The 17809-nt window shown below is 33.0% G+C and overlaps 1 pseudogene across 1 annotated transcript in view; it reads left to right on the top strand.

The window, feature by feature from the left end:
- The first annotated feature begins 1546 nt into the window (after positions 1 to 1546).
- LOC143227465 (chorion peroxidase-like) overlaps positions 1547 to 17809 on the top strand; it is a 62267-nt pseudogene continuing 46004 nt past the window's right edge. Inside the window, exons 1-3 of the transcript XR_013015001.1 lie at positions 1547 to 1934; positions 2372 to 2535; positions 6187 to 6407. The product of XR_013015001.1 is annotated as a chorion peroxidase-like (transcript). The remainder of the gene's footprint in view (positions 1935 to 2371; positions 2536 to 6186; positions 6408 to 17809) is intronic.

A 17809-nucleotide genomic window follows, 5' to 3' on the forward strand; every position in this document is an offset into this window, starting at 1 on the left:
TATCATTGAAAAATTAGGATGGTTAATACAGATAGCAGTCATGTAGCTTTGCACAAAATGCAAAAAAAAAAAACAAACAGGTCCTGAAATAGTTTGTCTGTAATTCCGAATTTTCCCGGTTACTTTGCCAATCATATTTGTACCTTTTATTTTACATTAATTTTTATTAACCTCACTCGATTACTAGACCAGCATGGCCCGATGGCTAGGACACTCGACTCGCAATCTGAGGGTCGTGGGTACGAATCACTATCACACCATACATGCTCGCCCTTTCAGCCACGGGGGCGTTATAATGTGATTGTCAATCCCACTATTCGTTTGTAAAAATGTAGCTTAAGAGTTGGCGGTGGGTGATTATGGTTGGTAAATTAGAAATGGCTAGCACAGATGGTCCTCGTGTAGATTTGCGCGAGTTTCAAAAACAAACAATCACTCGACTACTATTACTTCTGCAAACTTTGATATTTGCTGCAAGTATATTCATGAAATTATATCTCTGCAGATATTTATTTGTATAAACTTATAATTTTTTAGTAGATAGGATATTACGACATTTCTCTAAATTATTCATTAATTATTTATTTTAGCAGAATAAAATTCACTAGAAATTATTAGATTTTCAAAGATATACTAAATTTCTCTAATTGGAGTCAAATAAATCATTAATTAGAATTGCGAGGTGGTTAAGCCGTTCGAGTCGTAATCTGAGGGTCACAGGTTCATGTCGCACCAAACTTGCTCGCCCTTTCAGTCGTGGGTTCGGTATAAGTTGATGGTCAATTCCACTATTCGTTCGTAAAGAGCAGCGTAACAGTTGGTGGTAGGTGGTTGCCTCCCATTTAATCTTACACTGCTAAATTAGTGACGGCTAGCGCAGATAGCCCTCATGTAGCTTTGCGGAAAATTAAAAAAACAAACAATTAATTAGAATCTCGTTGAAGTCACAAAACGGATAGATGAAAACAATAATTAACAGATAGAGAAAAAATACAAAACAGAAGATTTCAAGGATTGTAATGTTTTGTGAGTTGTTTTTACAGGTGCAAAGCTCTTTGTGATTTCGTTATATATAGAGAAAGATATATACATTAAGTTTCGTACGTATTAAGGGAATAGAAACACAAGAAAAATATCTGCTTAGAAATAATACTGTCACTTTTTGATCTTTTTAGTGAACATTAATCAAAGAATTCAACAAATCCTGTATTCGTACACTATCTACTTCCTTTCTCATTCTCGCGTGAATTCTTAAATTTATTACAACATTGTCTATCTCAGTTTTAACTTCAATATTTCATGTTATTTGAACTTATTTCTAATTTTCAAATTTACAGCGTTATTTAAGACCTCATTTAAGATTTAATCAACTTAGTAAGGCCCAGCATGGCCAAGCGTGTTAAGGCGTGCGACTCGTAATCCGAGAGTCGCGGGGTCGCATCCCCGTCGCGCCAAACATGCTCGCCTTTTCAGCGTGGGAGCGTTATAATGTTACGGTCAATCCCACTAGTCGTTGGTAAAAGAGTAGCCCAAAAGTTGGCGGTGGGTGGTGATGACTAGCTGCCTTCCCTCTAGTCTTACACTGCCAAACTGTAAATTTTTAATTTTTGCATTCTAGTTACTTTGATCAGAAATGTACAGTTGTTGTATTTATTAATATATATAAGAAATAAGAAGTTTCTGTGTAATTGTCATGATCACAATATTTCTTATAGTACTTTGATTTCCACCTTATGGATAATTTTAACTGTTGCAAGTAATTTAGGTGTCATCATCATAATTTGAATACGTAATAGTAAGTAAATAGTAAACGTTGTATTGTCATTGTTTTCCAAAAACCTGGGTGAATCTGTTTGCACTGAATTAAATATCAAGTATCATAACCCATCACAAGAATCTTTGCTAGTTTTTAGAGGAAATGTATTAACAGAGAGGTATTAACCTTTTTTTCATCTTATTACTTTGCATATGACATTAAAAGTTTATGATTAAAAAACTAACTTAACTATGATACTAAATAAATGGTGGTTAGAAAAGGTCTCTTAAAAATTTGCAAACAACATGAAAATAAGAAGATTAGTCTTATGAAAAAAAAATTATTGAGTGATGAGTTTGACAACAAATTGATTAGGAAACTCCATTATTTATCCAATGCTAGATGAATGCCTGTTGGCTTTTCGTATATTATGCATTAATTATATAGCAGTATTACTTATTTTCTGCCAGCTTGTTTTGAAAAGGTTAAATAAAATAAATGAAGTGTTTCATTGGATTTGAGATCTCATTTCAATAGATATATTCATATTTTGAGGAATAGTTTTGAAGAGGAATCTGAGATATTAGTTAAAATTTATATTTCTCTTTCTACTAGGAGCTGATGATTTTGTGCCAGCAAATTTGTCTGAAGGAGGCATTTTTTATCCTTCATACTTCTTGAACAGTTCTCTAGTGTGATGTGAAAGGCTTCTCAATGGTCTGCTCAAGAAGGGATTTGCTTTTGCAATGTGCAGTCTGTTGAAATAGAGATAAAATGTGGCAAGTACATTTTGTAGAATTTAAGTGAATAATTGAAGGAGTTGTGAGAATGACAAATGCTTCCTCTGTAAGAAGACCTGATTTGTTATTTTGTGAAAATTAATTTGTTGGGAAATGAAAGTGTGTATATGAATTTTGAAATTATGCATTTGATTTCCAATGTTTCAACAAATGTTTATTATCTACCACCTGACAAAAATATTTGCACTGTCACACAGTATTGTATTTAGTCATAAGCACTGTACTATTGCACACAAAATTTCCAACATAACTGGTCTGAATGCCACTGTGACTAGGTAATGGATGTAAGAGTCTTTCAAATTTAACAAAAGAGTAGATTTTCTTCTTGCATGACTTATTAAAAATTAAAATTTGACTGAATTGAAGTATGAAATTCCCTGTATATATGTAATTGTAAGTATACTATACACAGATTCTAAATTTAAATGTCAACTTACAGTTCAATCATGTTGCTGTTAGGATAAGTTAGACCATCAGATATTTCACACCTTGAATATAATTTTCATTACACTAACTGGAAACAGAAAAAAAACAAACAAAGTAGACATAATGATGAGCATCTCTTGAAGTATTGATATTTCAGTTATTATAGGTTTTATGAAATTGAATATGTATCTGAAATTTGAGTAAACAGAATTAATCATTTTATGCCCACCTCTAGGAGGCTCTCAAGCCTTTGACACTCAAAGAATATCGTATACAGAACATGCAAAGAAAACTACCTCCTACTTTTGCATTCTCAGAGTAACATTTGCAATAGCTTATTTTGACTCTGGGGTTCTTTCAAAACCATCTTTGCAGCTAAAAGATGTAAAATGACAGTGTTTACATTACATTATAGAGCTGGGTGATTAACTCAATTGATAGTATAATCTTTCATGGTCTGTAACACTTATTACAGTCTCATGAAATAATTGATTTGTCAAAATTACAACTAATTTGATTAATGTCCCCAAATAATCAACTTATAAAAACAATGTTTCTGCATATTACTGTTTCAGTTATTTCAACTTTCTAAGTTATTGAAATGTTTAATTTATCTTTGTTTTTAGTAAATTCAGAGCTATTCAGTTTAATGAGAATGGGTAATTTTTTATTATTATCATTATTGACATTACAATTAATTGAAATATCGTGAGAATAATCTGTTAGTTGAATGCTATGCACAATTAATCAGTTATCAAATTCCATTAACCATCTAACTCTGTTATTTAGACTTAACTAATAATACTGAAACTTAATATTTGTCAACACTTCAGGTTTAAGGAATGACAATTAGCCATGTTATGCATGAAATAGAGATCATCTATGTTCTCAGTATTTGTAGATTGGTTAGTTAGTTAGTTATATAAATAAGAGAAAGTTTAATAATGTTTCAGATCAACTTTTATTACAGTTAACAAGTACACTTTGTGATATGAGATTTAAAACGTAAATTAATCATGGAATATTTTCTAAAGTACATGTACTAGTACTTTTCATCTATCAAATAACATATTGTATAAGATGTTCTGAATGGTTAAATGTCAGTTTCAACTCGTAGTACCAACACTGTTCCTATGGGAAGTTAACAATCAGCTTTGATGAATTTGTAATAACTGTTGTTGCAGTTAGAAAGCCATAAAAATTTTGAGGGGTAAGGAAATATATCTACTTTATAAACATTATTGGTATATATTGTTTGTGACATTTTGTAGTTAAATAAAATTATTAAATGCAATACTTTAAGTGGTATAACAAATTTGGTTAGCTATCTTTGACAGTTGAGATCAAGATAAAAGAAGATTGGTTAAATATTTTATTTCTTGTTTCTCATGTTTGTTCATGGTGTATAATTATAAAAGTAACTAAAATGTAAAATTGAATCTTTTTAGGTTGAGGTATGGTAGAGAAAATATGAGATAAAATATTGAATTTTAGTGAAAAAAATGTTTGATACATACTGAGGAGGTTTTACACAAATAAAATTTACAATTTTTGGGATCAAGAAAAGTATTTTTAATTTTGAAACAAAAATTACTCTGCAAATGAACTTTTAAAAAAACTTAATGTTTTCATCGACAAAGTTTTATTTTACTTTTAATAAAATACTTCACTAAAAATATAATTTTTTGGTGTGAAAAACGTATAAGCTGAAAGACTGATTGCTAAGTTGTGTGAAAATATACACTCTATATTAAATATTAGAAGTATTAAATCTAAAAAGACTTTAAACAAGTGCATAGAGGCCACATGGTTGGCCATATGGACTGAACTTATATTGAGAGAGTTAACTGATGAAGTAGTAATGTCGTTCAACCAAAGCCAAAGGTTAATTTTTAAAATGTGCTCTGTTTTCGATTTTGTATTCCTCTTGTGAAGTAAAAATCCTAAAACAAAGTAACCCATGTACATCAACAAATAGTATGAAGTTACAATACAAAAGATATATTGATTGAACCAGCCATGTGGATGATAAAAACTTCAAGTCTTTAAAAAAAAAGTGTTCTGTTTCAAGTTGTTTTTATCTTCCTTTTTAAGGCAAAATTCTTGAACAAAATAGCCCATGTATTCAGTCAGGAAGTTCCTGGGTTATAATACAAAAAGTTATGGTAACTGTACCAGCCAGTTCTGATTGATGTATGCCAATGCACAGAGATACATATACAGGGTATCATTTTAACAATAAGACTTAGACTTGTCAGTTTTACTCTTTGGTTACTATATTCTGTTTATAATGACAGAGATCAGTAAACCCAGTTTGACAATAAAGTTACATAAATAAATAAGACTTTTACTCTTCAACTTGATCTTGTAATATTAGACCTGATGAAGTTGCAACAGCAAAACCTCAGCTGATGTAGGTTAAATTTATTGCTAAGATATGCAGTACAAATTCCACACTTTCTTTAATTGTTCTTTAAATACATTGCTAGTTGGTTTTAAGGTACTATTACTATATATTTCATTTTTCATTATCTCTTATGTATATTTATTGATTAAGACTTTGGTCTTCTTATGTTAACATGTAAAGCCCAATTGCACAGGTCATGACATTTATTGAGTGTTCTTGATACTATACATCTGGATACGTTTCTGTCACATAGCTTTGTACAAAATTCAAAATGCACAAAAAAACGTGACTAGAATGAAATTAGTCCTGGTGATTTCTGTAAGCAGTTGTTGCACATACAGATGAGTGTGGCAAGAAGTATGTATGTGTTTTCTTATAGAAAAGCCACATTGGGCTATATGCTTAGCCATTAAGGGGAATCAAACACCTGATATTAGCATTGTATATCCATAGACATACCACTGTACTGGTGGGGGACAGGAAAGAAGTTAATGAAGCAGTAGGAATATAGTGTTATGCATTTACTTTCATGTTATTTATTTTTCATTTAAGTGTTTTGCTTCAAAGTGAAACAATTATGTTACTCTCTTTTCTTTGTTTCATCTAAATGTATCCACTCTGTGCATATAAATTGTTAAACTCACTTGATTTTTACATTTACTTGATATTTATTCACCAATTTCAGTTTGAAATGATCATAGTGAACTTTTACTCAATTTGTTATGTAAATGGCATTTTATTTTAGAACTTAAATCATGAAATAACATGTAAACATTCTTCATCTTTTACATCCTCAGGTGCAAGAGTTTTAAGTCTAGAAACAGCTGCAGTGAGACTTTTCAATGGTGTTGAATCATTTGGTAGTGTGGAATACTCATTGACATTTAATAGAGGTAACAGAAGTGAACACTTCATTTTTGTGATTAATGTTTATATGGATAGGCATTACTGAGAACCACCACCAAAAGTATTGCTACCAGCATCTATTATTAAAGAAGGTTGTTGTGTTCTTTTACAGGTATATATGTTTCTATTGTTATTAATTTTTTACATTCACATCATGTATAAGAAAATTGTTTATTTTGTTTGACAGCCTGTTTTTGTATATTTTCTTGTTCCAACAATTTCACTATTTAAGTATATACATATGCATGTATATGTTGAAATGCTCAAACATTGTTTTCTATTAAACTGTAAATAGCCAGCTTAGTGCATGTGATACTTAAGAAAACTAGCAATATTTTTGCTTTATTTGATATTCTTTTCTTTGCAGTGATACTTTCAAGAAAGAAGAACATTATTTGAAAAATGTAGAATTTGATCTTGATGTTTTAGACTTCTGCATTTCACACTTTTATACCTATTTTGCCACTATCTGAATATTTTCAAACTGGACCTTCTTTCTTTTGGGTCATTTGGTATAAAATATTAATTCTTCATCCATAATTAATATTATGAGGTGTAAAAAGTAAGTTCAGCTTACTTTAGATTTACTTAAAAGTTTCAGTTATGGGGAAAAGGCTGTAGAAAATCATATTTTTGCTTTTTTGTGAAGAACTTTGTTTATTTCTACTATTTAAATCAAAACAATAGCCTCAAATCATCACATAATACGATGAAGAAGCAAAAGTAAAGAATGAATTTGGTTAGACAATAAATTTTTCATGAATCAATGAATTGCTTTTCTATCTTTAATTGTTTTCTGATACGGTACGTTACTTCCACTCACATAAATGACTATTCTTGTTCCGTACTACTCTCTCTATGCAAAATTGTTTTACACATTCATCAAGCCTTGAAGCTCTTACCCATCTGTAATTAACTTATTCCAATGTGTGTTGCATGTAAATTATCATGTATAACTCTCGACCAATAACAGTGCGACAAACATTTTTGATGCATGTTTGTTTGATTCTGAACTATTATTCATGGTTTGACAGAACTTGTGATGTAATGTTATTTTCTACTGTCTTGAGGTGTTTAATTTTTTATACATCTTTCTGTTAATTTCACTCAACAAATTTATTATTTATTATACTATAGTGAAATTTCTAACTTATTGAGCTATTAGTGGAATTATTTTATATTTTTATATGGTTACAGATCTTATTTCGTTACTAAACATTTTTATTTACTTCTGCACATTTACACAGTCTTCAAGTAGCGATACGTTATGAGATATTGTTTGGCCTCAACTTCGTTAGTTGATTGATCAATCAATGAGCTGACTATTATCAGGTCTCATTTTTAGTTTGGACACCCACTTGTGTTTCACATACAGTCCCCCCGATTTTGGTAATATAAGACACTATGAGGTTTTTGAATAATTTATTTTTAATATTGTCTGTATTCATTTGTGTTCTATGACATAAATTTTGTTAGATTGGGTCAACACTAACTTCTCTCAGTACTGTACAACTTTTTTAGGTTAAGCTTTTTATTTTAGAGCTTAGCGGTATCCTTTGTCCTGCACTATTGGATTAGGCTTAAAAAGTGTCTGTTAATTTCAGTTTACTTGTGGTTATTCTTCCAGGTTAATCAATAGCTAGATTAACCATTTTGTTTTCATCAATATCTAACATTTACAATCAATATTTATTTTGCTACAGTTTCCTACCAGTGATTTTATTTAATTTATAATTCAAACCTTCTTACCTTTTCTCTTGTTTAAGCCCCTGAGGTATGGGATCATCCATAAATGTGCCCATTATTGCTCACTCTCTTTCTATAATGCCTGATTCCATTTCAGGCTGATCATATATTTTGAACTTTCCTCTTACCTTTACTGCAGAACCTTGTGCAAAAAAATTCCAACCATTTACTTGGCTTGTCTCAGCCACTTTTTGTTTTAGATACGTTTTACAGTATATTCCCTTTATCCTGACATTGTTTCATAATGTTTGTTTCTTTTGAAAGTGGGTACATGCCTAACCCCATAGAAACATTAATTATATTTGCCTTGACTTACCATCAGGCAGATTATCTACTTGATGTCATGCCCTTTTCGTGAACTTTGTTCTTCAACTTCATACTGTCCAGTCTACTCTTGTACATGAGATGTTTAATTTCCACCTTCTTTAGTAGGTGTTCATATATAGAGATATTTTGATGGGATACCTGCTCCTTCCATCCATACTGGAACACTTGACATTTTCAGTTTTTTTCCCTTCACATATGGATTCTTTACTTTTGAGACTTCTTGGATGAGACACTGCTAATTTATGTTTACCATCCACAGCTCATATGGACTTAAGATAAATCTTTTTTCTCCACAATTCAGATTCTGAGGCTCATCCTGTAGATTTAGCATTAAGTGGGGTATTTATTATGCTATATTAAATTGTTTAATTGCACTTTGTTTTATTCTAATATATCTTTTCACATCTCTTTCAACTTCCTGTCATTTACTTATCTTACCTGAAGGTTCCCTCCATTTGTCTTCTATGCATGATGCTGATTGAATTTCAAGATTGATTGATTCTACCTCAATCATTTCTTGGGTTTACCATGTTTTCATGTTTTGTCTTTCATCACATTTCATTGGGGTATTTATGCATGTCTTGGAATACCCATGATACAGATTTTTATTTTCCATTTCTCAGGACACTGTTTAGATTTTGTTTTTTCACTAAGGGATTCAGTCCCAGTTTTGTGCATTTCCTTTTGAATTTGTTTCAGTTCCATGTGTCTTTTGTGGGATGGTCTGCATTTTATCAGACTTTCCTAATTTTGGTGATTTTTTCTACACCATTCATTGGATGTCTGATTTTGGTAAGCTCTTTCCAAATGGGGGTAGTTTCAATATGCTCACATACTTTTACAATCAGCCTAGGTTGTTAGGTTTTCTGGTGGGATATGTTAATCCTGTTTCATATCTCACATTCTTATCTCTTTTGGGTAAGAATTCTTAAAAAACATCTCCATAAAGAACCATCAGTTCTCCTCCTCAAATGCATTCTATGCAGATATGTTATCCATTCATTTTATTTTCCTTTTAATTTTCTTCTTTCTTTCTATGTCTATTTGTTGTTAGCTGATCACATTAGCTACAACCTCGGGTTTACTACTTCCTCCTTCCATTTGTGGATTATTTCTTTTCCTTGGTGATTTTTGTTCTTGTTGCTGAATGACTTTTTGCCTCATCACACTTTCTTCAAATGAGTGACATCTTTATCCTCCAAATTTTTGGTGACTCTGCTTTCTGTAGAATACTTTTCCCTGTTACATCCCCTCGGTGTGGATTCCTGTAGGCGGTGAGGGGACCTCCCAGGGAAAGTTCTGTTCTGTTTGGTTACCTTCTTTGGGATCTAAATGTCCACCCATGTGTTTGCTATGCGTGGTAACCTGGAGGAGAGGATCCTGTTGGTTGAGGGGTCCAACCTTAACACACCACTTTGTCCTTGAATTCCAGTAGACTGGCAGCCTTTGGGTTGGGTGGCTTAGGCTAGAGTTAACCAAGTACCAGTGTTCAGTTCTCATGCTGTTGTGAACACTTAGGCTGGGAATGGTTAACCAAGTACCAGTGTTGGCTCCATGGCAGGTGGGGTCAGTGGGTTCATTTTCTTTTTTCCTATGGATCCTCCTTCAAAAATTTCAAAAATTAGTGAAAAACCAGTCAATAGGTAAACGTCTTGAAGACTCTGAGCAGCAATCTTCAACATCTGTAACACACATAATTCATTTTCTTATATTACATTCTCTTTCAGAAAATGCTTCAGAACAAATGTCCCCCTTTTTTATTCAGAAAGGACTAGAGGGTCTTGCTGGCTCTCCAAAGTCAGTAAAGAAGCTTTGATCTGCAGACATTAGTTGAAACATCCACAACCCAACACAGTGAACTCATCTTTAATTCAATGGCAATTGGGGATATACCTATTGAGGTTACCCCTCATGCTACCTTGAATTCATCACGAGGAGTTATTGTTGAGAGGGATTTGAAGAATGTCCCCAGTCAGAGATTCTCGCTGGTCTCTCTACTCAAGGAGTTTCTGCAGTGAGGCATCTCCACTCTCAAAGATGGAGTTACACTGCCAACAAATACCTTCGTTTTGACATTTACATCATCACGTGCACCTGCCACCATCAATGTAGGTTATCTAATTTAAAATGTACGGCCATACATTCCAAACCCTCTCCGATGTTTCCAGTGTCAGAGGTTCGGCCTCTCAAAGACATCATGTCGTGGTTCCCTGACATGTGCTCATTGTGGTGGCAAGGACCACGATGCCTATGAATATGACATGGACCCATATTGCTGTCAACTGCAATGGTTCTCACCCTTCTTACTTTTGTTCTTGCCTAAAATGGTTGGAGGAAAAAGAGGTGCAGCATTTGAAAACAACTCATAACACTAGTTATCCTGAGGCTCAGAAATTGCTGCCCGCCATTCCATCTCAGACATATGCTGCTGCACTTCATTCCACAACTACAGTGGGAGTGCAGACAGATCTCTCTGTGCCTTAAAAAGAATCATTTTCAAAACAAATGAAAAGCCTTTTGACCTCCATGGTTAAAAAGGTTGATGAATCGACTTCCACACCCATCTCTGTTCCTCCCATACAATCCAAGAAACCTCAAGATCCACATCCTTTAGTTTCAAATACAGTTATTTCTTCTAATACATCTCTTTCTCCCACCCCAAAGACAAAAGAATCATTCGTTCATGTCCTCAGTCACTGTGTATATATTAGAGAAGGAAGTTGTTCAGATTACTACTGTTGAAAATTAATACACTCATGATACATTTATATTGCAAGATTTTAAACACAGTATGTTGATATGTGTTTATTCATTGAGTTATTCCTAACTACAGATGGCAGCAGTTATCTCAATATTCTTAACACTCCCACTCAATTTTAAGTTTTACACAAACTTACAATTACTGTCAATAATCTTACAGTTATTCTAAATGTTTTACAATTACTTTCAATCTGTTATTATAATCGTCACTTTATCTGGTTCATTTATCCATTGGTGCCAGACAAACAGGGTCATCAACTTCGGGACCTATTTCTTGCAGTTGTCTTCTCAACCATACTGTTTCCTGTGCTGCAAGACTCAAGGCTATATATTCTGCCTCTGAGGTGGACAGGGCCACCGTGGATTGCTTTTTGCTGATCCAACTTACAGTTGCTCCTCCTTGAATGAAGATATTTCCTGATGTGGACTTCCTACCATCCAGGTCTTCAGCAAAATCTGCATCTGTGTAACCAGTAATGACGTCTCCTGGTACCTTTTCAAACTTAAGAGTAAGATTAACTGTTCCTTTCAAGTAACGTAGGATTCTCTTTGCTGCTGTCAAATGTAATATGTTGGGCTGAGCACAATATTTCGATATTGCTCCCACTGCATATGCAATATCTGGTCTTGTTCCAATTGCAGCATACAGAAGGCTGCCTACCAACGACTGGTACAAACTGCGGTCAACCTGAGTGCTAACACTATCATCCTTTTGCAGTTTCACGTTTATATCTGATGGAGTTGCAACTGCCTTACACTCAGTCATTCCAAATTTCACCAGCATAGTTTGGGTATACTATATTTGATTTAACCATACACAACCATTCTTTTCATCCTGAACAATACAGAGTCCAAGGATATAATGGAGCTTTCCAAGGTCTTTCAAAAGGAATTTTTCCTTCAGTGCTTCCTTTATAGTGATTATTTCATCATCACTATCAGCAACCAAAATAATATCATCCACATATACTGCAACTATTGCTAGATTTTCACCCTTCCGTATGTAAACACATGGATCTGCTGAACTCTGAACAAATTCCAGTTCCCTCATCTGTTCATGAAATGATTTGTTCCAACAGCGTGGTGATCGTTTTAATCCATACAGTGATTTTTTCAGTTTACACACAAGATTTTCCTTCCCTGGAACAGTGTAGCCTTCCGGTTGTTCCATGTATACCTCTTGATCCAGATTTCCATTCAGAAATGCAGTTATGACATCCATTTGATGAATTTTCAAGTTGTTCTGCACAGAAAATATAATTAAGGAGCGAATTGATGCATAGCGCATCACTGGGGAGAAGGTTTCCTCGTAATCCAGACCATAATTCTGCGAGTAACCTTTGGCCACCAGCTTACTCTTGAACCTCTCTACATTTTCAGTATTTCCATACTTAACTGTGAATACCCTCTTACAACCTATAGGTTTTCTTCCAATTGGTAATTCCACCAGATCCAACGTGTCATTTTCATGTAAAGATTCCAGATCTGTGGCTGACTTCTACTCCTTTCATTGTCACTTGACATTGCTTCATTTAATGTTCTTGGCTTTAACATACTGCATAAGTTTGCAGCGTGACAAACTGATTCATTTGCTGCTGCCATATCAACATACTCATCATATCCATAGCGGATGGGGTTTCCTGTTTCTTGCTGGTCGTTCAGCTTTATCTTTAGCTTTAACTTCTGTTTTTGGTCCACTATCTGTTCACTTGATGAGACATACACATTTGTCACAGACTCTTAACCAAATTCTGTTTCATTAAAGATAACATCTCGCCGTATGAAAATATTCCTGGATTTTTCATCATACAGTTGATATCCCTTGGTGCAACGTACCTTCATAGACTTCATGTCTAATTTCTGTCTTGACGCATCTGGAACATGTGCATATGCAAGACATCCGAACACTTTCATGTGTTCTGCATCTGGTTTCTTCCCATACCATCTCTCATATGGCGTACTACCATCTTTTATTGCCGATGTGGATACTCTGTTACCCACATACGCTGCAGTAATTACAGCTTCCGCCCAGTACTTTCTTGGTAACTTAGCATGTGATGGCATGCTTCTTGCTGATTCCACAAGAGTTCTGTTCCTTCTCTCAGCAACACCATTTTGTTCTGGACAATATGCTACTGACATCTCATGATGAATGCCTCTTGACTTCAAATATTGCTGGAACTCATTTGAGGTATATTCTCCGCCATTATGTGTGTGCTGGGTTTTTATGCGCTCTCCAGATTCATTTGAGTACAACTTCTCAAATTCCTTGAATTTTTCAAAGACTTCTGACTTCTGTTTCAAGAAATACACTGCAGCATCTTGAGTAATCATCAATAAATGTAACAAAGTATTTGCTACCTCCAATAGATGGAGTTTGCATAGGACCACAGACATCACTGTGTACCAGTTGCAGTCTTCCCTTTGATCTGATTTCTCCCACTGACTTAAATGGCTTCCTGTGCATTTTACCTTCAGTGCATCTCTCACAGAAACTGGCTTCATCAGACTTCTGGAATTTGATTCCACTTACATTTCCACTCGTGATAAGCTTCTGTAACTGTAAAACACTGACATGCCCTAGTCGTTGATGCCATATATCCAAGCCATTCATGCTGCTGTTTGAGGCTACTGAGACATTCTCAATAACACTGGTTTTACAGTCCAGTTGGTATAGCCCATCATCCTTTCTTGTACCCATGCCATGGAGTTGTCCTGATTTACCTTGGATGTAACAGCAATTAACTCCAAACTGCACAATATTTCCTTTTTCAGTAGCAGCTTCTACTGAAAAAAGATTGCTAGCTAATTTTGTTATATGAAGGACACTCTGCATTGTGACATGTTTTGAATTACTGACTTTAAATGTCATTTCTAGTTTACAGTTTCCAACAGTACAGTTTATTGGCTAGTGTGTTGCTATCAAAGTGAGCATGCAGTACATTCCATGCTTCCTTAGGAGTTATGCATGAGGTGACAAGATAGAGTTGTGCACCTTGAATATTCGGAAGAATTGTTGAAAATGTTCTTTCCCTTTTCCTGTTGAAATCTGCCCTTGTTTGATCATTGGCTGTCTCTGTCAATACCTCTGTTTCAGTCACATGGTCCCATAGGCCTCTTCCTCTCAATAAATGTTCCATTTGAAATTTCCATGTGGCCCAATTATTTTCTCCCAACTTATCAATTGATATTTTATCTTCCATTGTCAAACTATTTCAACCACAACTGTAATATTCCCTTCTTTGATTTAGATCTATTTCTCCCTTTATATGACTTGAGAAAATAGAATGTCAATCAATATTTTACTTCCAGTTTATCTTGGTATTTCACAATAGCTTCCAGACAAAGGAAACGAATCACCCAGCACTTGTGATAAAATATCCATGTAAATCCTGTGCCATCCAACAAATATTGTTCTACAGTAATCCTCAGTATCTACTGGATTACTTGTACTAATAATTTTAAAACAGTTTCATCTGTTTAAGCACTATTAGAGCATTCCTGGGCCCATAACCTGTTGATACGTGTTTATTCATTGAGTTATTCCTAACTACAAGTGGCAGCACTTATTTCAATATTTTTAACACAGTACTTATTATAATTGTAAAGATTTTTTTCTCTTGCCAGAGTAACAGTTGTGTCATGTGATACACATTTGTGCTGTATGGCACATACATCTTAACTATAAGGAAACAACAGCGAGAAAGACTGTTGGTCAGTTTGTTTGATTGAATGCTGATGAAATAAGCATGTTGGCTTGCCAACTAGACTTGCATCATCTGGCAGTTTTGCAGGCAGTATAATTTGAAATACTGGGCCAAAATAGTTGCTCATTTAATGTAATAATAAATTATAAGTCATGTATATTACAAACATTTTTCCGTAATTTTCATAATATTTCCATGATGAACACAACTGTTAGATAGTTTGGTTTCTTACATTCTGACAGCTTTTGCTAATTAAATATTAATTTTTAAAAGTAAGCTACTTTTTCAGCACTGGAGTGACTATAAATACTGTAGTCTTTCTCCATCTAGGCATTATTGATCTAAGTATGACAGTTTCTACCAAAATAAAAAAAATATTTCAACTTTTTTGAAATATTTACTGTTACAGTGATTAAACATGACATTGACATTTGAGTATGTTTTATGAGAAAACTTGGCACAGGAGATTTATACATAAAAATAATATATATATATATATACACATCTATTCTCATTTAATACACAAAATAATTTTCATGCAGTTAGTTAATTTAAGAGAAGAGAATGCTGTTGTTAGTATCCACATCAAATTGATAGCAAGGGGAAACTTAAACTATCAACCATTTGATTGAACCTTCAGAAGTTAAGGATGTGGTATGGATAAAGTGCACAGGATCAGTCTGCTGGACAAAGTGCTTGTTGGAAAAATATTTGTTCTTATAAATTTGAATTTACTTTGCGTATCTTAATGAAGTTGTGTAAAGTCTGAGTAACCATTAGAAGTATGTTGTACAAAAAGAAAAGAATTTTTACTGAATATTTTTACTAAAGGTTTGTCACTGAATTTTCATTACTTAGTTTCAACTCAGACTTAAACTAATCTGAGTGCAAGAAGAGTTTCATGTTAAGAATAAAAATACTTTTATCATATTACACTTTTTAAATTTCATTTACATATTTTGTAGAACATCCTATATCATTGTAAAATGCTCTTTTTTTTAAAGTAAAACTATTTATCAGTTAGTTTCTCTTTCCTTATGCTACATGGGTTTAGTCTGTTTGACTAACCTTGTAATCATCACAGAAAATATGAGAAATCTAAATTACTTTTTCTTTCTAAATTTGCTACAGATCGCAACATAAAGTTACAACTATTTATCTTAAATAGCATGTAGCTTGTAAAAGTTTGTTTTATTTTGTTTTACTGCTCTTTGAACAATGTTTAACTAGCAAATAGCACAAAATCACCCAACAGGAGTATAGAAAGATTAGGATAAAGAAAATTTCAGGTTACCTTACATGTTTTTAAATAATATATGTTATGATACATTCCTTTGAGTGAAAAAAAATATTTCTGCTAAATTTTATCTAACGAAGTAAATTTTTAATTTTTACATTCTAGTTACTTTGATCAGAAATGTACAGTTACTGTATTTATTAATATATATAAGAAATAAGAAGTTTCTTTGTAATTATCATGATCACAATATTTCTTATAGTACTTTGATTTCCACATTATGGATAATTTTAACTGTTGCAAGTAATTTAGGTATCATCATCATAATTTGAATACATAATAGTAAATGTTGTGTTGACATTGTTTTCCTAAAACCTGGGTGAATCTGTTTGCACTGAATTAAATATCAAGTATCATAATCCATCACAAGAATCTTTGCTAGTTTTTAGAGGAAATGTAAAAGTAATAGTTTCTAATAGATAAATAGTTAATTTAGTTCTAGTAGAGGTGTTTTGTGAAAATATATTAAGAGAAATTCACAGAGAGGTATTAACCTTTTTTTCATCTTATTACTTTGCGTATCACATTAAAAGTTTATGATTAAAAAACTAACTTAACTATGATACTAAATAAATGGTGGTTAGAAAAGGTCTCTTAAAAATCTGCAAACAATATGAAAATAAGAATATGAGTCTCATGAAAAAAAATTATTGAGTGATGAGCTTGACAACTAATTGATTAGCAAACTCCATTATTTATCAAATGCTAGATCAATGCCTGTTGGCTTTTAGTATATTATGCATTAATTATGTAGCAGTATTACTTATTTTCTGCCAACTTGTTTTGAAAAGGTTAAATAAAATTAATGAGGTGTTTCATTGGATTTGAAATCTCATTTCAATATTCATATTTTGAGGTACAGTTTTGAAGAGGAATCTGAGATGTTAGTTAAAATTTATATTTCTCTTTCTACTAGGAGTTGATGTTATTGTGCCAGCAAATTTGTCTGAAGGAGGCATTTTTATCCTTCATACTTCTTGAACAGTTCTCTAGTGTGATGTGAAAGGCTTAAGGCTTCTCAATGGTCTGCTCAAGAAGAAGGAATTTGCTTTTGCAATGTGCAGTCTGTTAAAATAAAGATAAAATGTGGCAAGTACATTTAGGAGAATTTAAGTGAATAATTGAAGGAGTTGTGAGAATGACAAATGTTTCCTCTTACAGAAGACCTGATTTGTTATTTTTTGAAAATTATTTTGTTGGGAAATGAAAGTGTGTATATGAATTTTGAAATTATGCATTTGATTCCAACGTTTCAACAAATGTTTATTACCTACCACCTCACAAAAGTATTTGCACTGTCACACAGTATTGTATTTAGTCATAAGCACTGTAGTATTGCACACAAAATTTCCAACATAACTGGTCTGAATGCTGCTGTGACAAGGTAATGGATGTAAGAGTCTTTCAAATTTAACAAAAGAGTAGATTTTCTTCTTGCATGACTTATTAAAAATTAAAATTTGACTGAATTGAAGTATGAAATTCCCTGTAATTATGTAATTATATGTATACTATACAGGGATTCTAAATTTAAATGTCAACTTACAGTTCAATCATGTTGCTGTTTGGATAAGTTAGACCATTATATTTTTCACACCTTGAATATAATTTTCATTACACTTACTGGTAACAGAAAAAAAAAAAAAAGTAGACTTAATGATGAGCATCTCTTGAAGT

The sequence above is a fragment of the Tachypleus tridentatus genome, chromosome 9, assembly GCF_004210375.1.
Source record: "Tachypleus tridentatus isolate NWPU-2018 chromosome 9, ASM421037v1, whole genome shotgun sequence".
Taxonomy (NCBI): domain Eukaryota; kingdom Metazoa; phylum Arthropoda; class Merostomata; order Xiphosura; family Limulidae; genus Tachypleus; species Tachypleus tridentatus.